Source organism: Microchirus variegatus (assembly GCF_963457635.1).
Source record: "Microchirus variegatus genome assembly, chromosome: 5".
Lineage (NCBI taxonomy): Eukaryota > Metazoa > Chordata > Actinopteri > Pleuronectiformes > Soleidae > Microchirus > Microchirus variegatus.
The window spans coordinates 25,404,031-25,410,030 of NC_139806.1; the positions used below are offsets into that span (position 1 = coordinate 25,404,031).

The window sequence follows — 6,000 nt, forward strand, 5'->3', positions numbered from 1 at the left end:
TAAGGAGAGATTTCTGTTGGCTCGTTTACAGCAACTAGGAGGTTTTTGACCATAAAAACAAGTTAATGTATGTAAGTAGACCTCCATAACTAACATATATGTGCAACAGGACCACTCTATGTGAGCTTTAAAAAGTTGATTTTACATATTATGTCCCCTTTAAGCACTGTACTTAAAGGGCCAGCGAGTAAGACTTAGTGACGTCTAATGCTGCGTAAGTGCAACAAACCATGGAACTTCGGTGGCCTTTACGTACATTTCCTCCTTCTCTATTGGTTAATGCATCAGGTTTTTATGAGCAGAGATGTTCATTTCATTAATAAGCTTCTACGTAGACTGCAGCCAAAAGTCCATGGAAAAGACATACTGTATTTTAAGACTACGTGGTTATACACGATTTAGAATAATTTTTGATTATTTTGACCGATTGCGATATCAGAGTGGTCATTTGAATGATTACTCTACTGTAATATTTCTGCAGCTCTGTGGGGAAACAAGGATGTTTTCTTAAGTAAAATATCATCCCTATAGGTCAGGACAATATTTAATCAAATTTTTCCATTTGGCTTTAAGGAATTTAAAAAATTGCAGTATTGTGATTTAGATAAAGTGTTGATGAATTATTCAGCCCTAGTATACACTCATACAAACATGCTCATAAGTAGTGCGTATGTAAATCCTCTTAAATGTTATTGACTACAGTTTTGAGTTTCTTGCACTTAATAATTTAATGCTCCGATTTATTTTTAGAGAGTTATTGCACTTTTTTTTTTTTTTTTCACTCCCCAGCATTCATCTTACCACGTAACTTTTGAGATTCCATTTATTTAAAATGTAAAATATAAGCGTGACATGTTTTAGCGCGGCATGCACTGATCACATTAGCTGTGGCTCTGCTCAGTTCATGACAGTGAATTAGCGTGAACCTGAAACTGATGCTAATTTGATTATTTACACCCGTCATAGTGGCTGCTGGACAAAGGGTATGAAAATACACCTTTTATTTCAGTAAAATAAATACACAATTGTCAATTATTTTTGCACATTTACTCAGATTATTTCTCTGTCAAAAGTTTTCTGTAGAGGAAGTTTGATTGGCAGCTTAGCGATGACTCGCAAAAACAAATTATAAGAAATGTTTTTCACTATTTATGCATTCGCTATTTTGCATTTTTGTGTTTTTTGATGCCGTTCTGTGTCAATATCCCACATCCATTATTAAAAATGAAAGTCAAATGCAGCTGCTATGGCGCCACAATGTGGAGGATTTAAAAATAAGTTGATAAAAAAGGAAATATTTGCTTTCCACACCTGAACAAATAGTGCCGATAACACATTTGTAATGAACACCACGCAGACTCCGAGCTGCCACTCAAGTGCGCGCTGAAAAATACTTTTTAATATAAATCACATTCGTCATGTGTGGCATCAGTCAAAACGGCAGACGCAGAAAGAAGATTCGTCAATAACTGCATTGACGTTTGTGGATGGACTCGCATGTCAAAATCTGCCCTGCAGGCAAGGAGGAGAGATGTTGACAGACAGTAGATATTTGCTAGTGATGTTTGAGTGAGACGTTTCATTTTCAAAAACAGCGACACAGGGAAAAAACCATATACGTGTGTTTTGTCGGAATTCTGTAACTTGCTTCGCATATTATTGGCACAACATCGGTATTGGATATAAGTTTACTTATTTATTAGTTTACTTTTGCGATAACTTCACAAATATTTATTGTATTGCTGCCAAACTGGCACTGTGGATGCCTCTTACAAGTATCTTGAACAAGTTCGAAGATCGGTGACCTCAACCTATTTCCAAGGTCACCGCTGCACACCACATGTCCAAAGTGGCCTTCATTGCCTATGCAAATTTTGCTTTAAAATTGGCATAAAAATGTGGGCGCATGGACTCGCGGAGCATTAGTAGTCGTCGACTATCATCCCTCTAGTTAAATGATGCGTGCACGGCCACAGGTTTTTTACACCTTCACAAAATACAACGTGCCATAACGTACCACGCGAACACGACGAGGATAGAAAAAACACAAGTGCTTGAGCCAGGGCCCGACCCGGCCCGGCCCGAGGATAGTGGCGGGAAATATCGACCCAGCCCACGGATCAGGTCGGGCTCGGGCAGAGAATCTAAACTCTAATTTAACTACAGAAGACATTAAATGACTTGTGCAGTTGGGCAAAATGAATATTGGTATCAGTGATCGGCATATCCGGTATCGGCAAAAAGTCCAATATCCCTAAAAATTACCATGTATACCCATGAACGCAGGGAACAACAACCTGGACATCAGAAACAATTACACTTGTGATGAAACCATGTTATTCATATAGAAATCACCCACTAATAGTTAGTTAGTTTAAATAGTTTTTGATACCAAAACATGTTCATGTAAAGGTATTGCGTTAGATCTAGAAGTCGTACGTGTATTTATAAGATGGTAAAACTCACTATGTTGTTTTAATTCAATTCAAAAAACTTTATTTGTCCCTGCAGGCAAAGCAGGCATAAAGAGCAGATGTCAACAAAACACAAAAACAAGTTAGAAGCTTAGAAATAAAAAAATAATGACCTGCAGAAGGCATTTGCATTAGAAAACAAAGGGTCTAAAGGGTTGTAAAATAAAGAAAGTTTGCGACAAATTCATGACAAACGGCCAGAAAATGACTGTGTATCGTAGCATTGTGGCGTAAATGAAGCCAGAGTTTGCATCACTTTCAAAAATGAACAACTCGAAGCAGAAATTGTGATCTGGGTCCTGCGTTGACAAGAGCCAAAGCTGATGAAAATCTGTGTCCACTGTTTGACATGGGAATGAATGTTGATTTAACCCGTTCCCACTGGTCAAAAAACCTGGGTTAAACTCGAGTTTGTGTTTTCGTCTTTCTTTCCCCACCTCACATTTAGAATATTAATGGAATATTGAGTAGTTCCAAAAATAGCCGCACTGCTCCGGCAAGGTTTAATATTCTCTTCTGAAGCTACTTTCAGGTTTTTTTGTGTGTGTGTGTGTGTGTGAATTACTCCACTCCTCAACTCAAGTTTTAGGTAATTGGAGAAAAAAAACACAGAAACACTGCAGCTTTTTTTTTTACCGTGACACCCAACAGCTGCTTTCATCACTCTCATTTGTCTCCTCGTTCGTTCTCTCTCTCCATCACTCTGTGTTGAACTGTCTCTTTCTCTCTCTGTCTCTTTCCCTCACATTCGTCTGTCTCTATCTCTTCTCCCCTGTGGGTTAATTATGTTGTGTGTTGAGGGCAGGGGCTGGTTTGTTTTCCGTCTTCTCTGGGGATTGTCTAATGTGACAGAGATGTGCCACTCGGCACTCTAATGGGCCAGTGAAGCTATAGCTATGCCTGTGGCGTTTGCTGTACACCAGCTCCCTTTGCTAATGATGAAAACTGGCTTTGTCTGGTCTTCTGGTTAGCCTGGAGATTCCCTCCCTAGAGGACGTGTCAGCTGGGTTAATATCAGCTTTAAAGGAGGAGAGGGGATCACTGAGGTTTAACCAAAAAAAAAAAAAAAAAAAAAAAGTACAGAAATTTAGGGAAGCATAACAAGCTGATTTTGTTCCAAGAGTGCGGACAGTCTATGTTTAACTGCATGGATGCCTGAAGCTCTTCCATATTGTTTTCTTTTTCTTCGAGTGCACACTCTCCATCATCCCTCCGTATCTGTATTGGCCCGTGGTACAAGTGCGGCTCTAAGTGCTGCCGCAATAACAAACTACGTGTAATTACAGGGTGTGATAGCCTGGCTTTCCTCCTGCAAAACTTTATGACTTTCTTTCATATATAATTCATGCACAATGCTGAGTAAAGATGAAGGTGGTAGCCTGCTGTTCGACTGTTTGCTGCAGCATCTCGCCATAATCAGTGAAATCTTTCTTGCTTCTACCACAGCAAGGACACTATATATCAGTGGAGCTGCTGCTCCCCTGCGCTGTTTTTGCGTCAAGGTCATTCCACTAAATGATGAAGAACTGCTCTCTGTGTTGTAATGTTTTTTTTGTGTGTGTATGGAACCACAAGGCCAGCTGCAGTCACTTTGATTGTAATTGTCGGAGCTTTGTCTCACTTTAATGTAAAATCATGTCGGGAACACGGCGCTAAGCTCGTGCGGCTGCTGTATTGACCCGCATGTGTTGCACAGCACCACCGACGATCATTCGTTTACATTTGCAGGTGCGTTTTAGGCTGATTGGAATAACCCGCACTGCAAAGTAGTCATGAGTAAAGAGCGCAACGACGACGACAACATCCAAACAGTAAAAACAAAATGTCCCCGCTCCATGGATTATTCATGAAACGACTTAATAATTCAGCAGATTTGACCGAGAAATGAAAGCCAAACTGATTTTCTTTTTGTTCTGCATATTTTATTTTTTATAGTAAGACGCAGGTATCCGTCTGATGCAGGTGTCCGTGACTTTAGCAGTCTTCTGCACTATGTGTTTTCAGTCTGCGCATTAATCTTTTAAAATAACCGTCTCCAGAAAGAGAACTTGATCCGCTTGGCTGTGAATTTATTTTTCTAAATCCTGGGTGGACTTTGAGGCACGAGAAGAGTCAAGTGTGAGGTGAATTGTGAAGAGTGAGGGGCATAGTCAGACTAACAGGTATAGTCAGACTAACAGGTATAGTCAGACTAACGGGTATAGTCAGACTAACAGGTATAGTCAGACTAACGGGTATAGTCAGACTAACAGGTATAGTCAGACTAGGGTATAGTCAGACTAACGGGTATAGTCAGACTAACGGGTATAGTCAGACTAACAGGTATAGTCAGACTAACGGGTATAGTCAGACTAACGGGTATAGTCAGACTAGTCAAACTAACGGGTATAGTCAGACTAACAGGTATAGTCAGACTAACGGGTATAGTCAGACTAACAGGTATAGTAAGACTAACGGGTATAGTCAGACTAACAGGTATAGTCAGACTAACGGGTATAGTCAGACTAACAGGTATAGTCAGACTAACAGGTATAATCAGACTAACAGGTATAGTCAGACTAACGGGTATAGTCAGACTAACGGGTATGAACACGAACCAGACCAGGAACCCTCATGACGACGGAAACTTGCTGAGGCAATTTAAAGGTCATTCTGCGAATAGTTTAGTGTTTGGTTTTGCTTTAATGATGCACAGATTGCGAGATTTTGACCAAAAACCACTGATTAAATTACAATATATATATAGCTGATACAGATTACAGTGGGGTTTGTGTTTGGAAATAGTAATTGTTTTAAAAAAAATGTAGGCCTTCACACAGTTTTGATTTCTTCAAATAATCACAAATTCAATCATACATCATACAAATATCATAAATCCAATCATACAAGTCGGTTTTGAACGCACACAGAGTTTGCTGTGGTGCACAATAATGATGTAACAAGATGAGATCAAAGAAATCTAAAGATCGGGATTATGAAAAACAATTAGCACAGGGGTGTCAAACTTACGGTCCCCGGGCCAGAACCGGCCCACCAGAGGGTCTAATCCGGCCCGCATGATGAATTTCTGAAAATGTTATATTACGATTAGATTCTAATCCTATATATATATATAAATATATAAATATAATTATAATTTGTGACTAAATGGTTTGTTCCTTTTGTAGATCCACTATGAAGTTATAATATTAGCCAGAATATTTTTTTGAAATTCCACTTGTTTTTATGAAGACATTTCAGGTTGATCATTTTCAATTCGACTTTTTTCCAATTTATTTATATAGCCCAACATCACAAACACAATTTGACTCGAAGGGTTTTACAGTTTACATGTAAAACAAAGGTAAACGTGGAGTTGTAGGTTATTATGCTATTATTTTAGTGGTACAGCCCACTTGAGATCAAATTTGACACCTCTGAATTCGCAAAAAGAGACTTTTGATGACAAAATCCTCTTGTTTGAATACTGAAATATGTTCAGCCAGGATAAACATCATTGACTGCATCAGTGAGTCACTTTATTTGC

At 39.0% G+C, this 6,000-nt stretch overlaps 1 protein-coding gene across 1 annotated transcript in view; it reads left to right on the forward strand.

Moving 5' to 3' along the window:
• The window catches only part of frem2a (FRAS1 related extracellular matrix 2a), a gene marked incomplete at both ends in the record, with an annotated part of 78,878 nt that overhangs the window by 39,483 nt on the left and 33,395 nt on the right, over positions 1-6,000 (forward strand). The window lies entirely within an intron of this gene.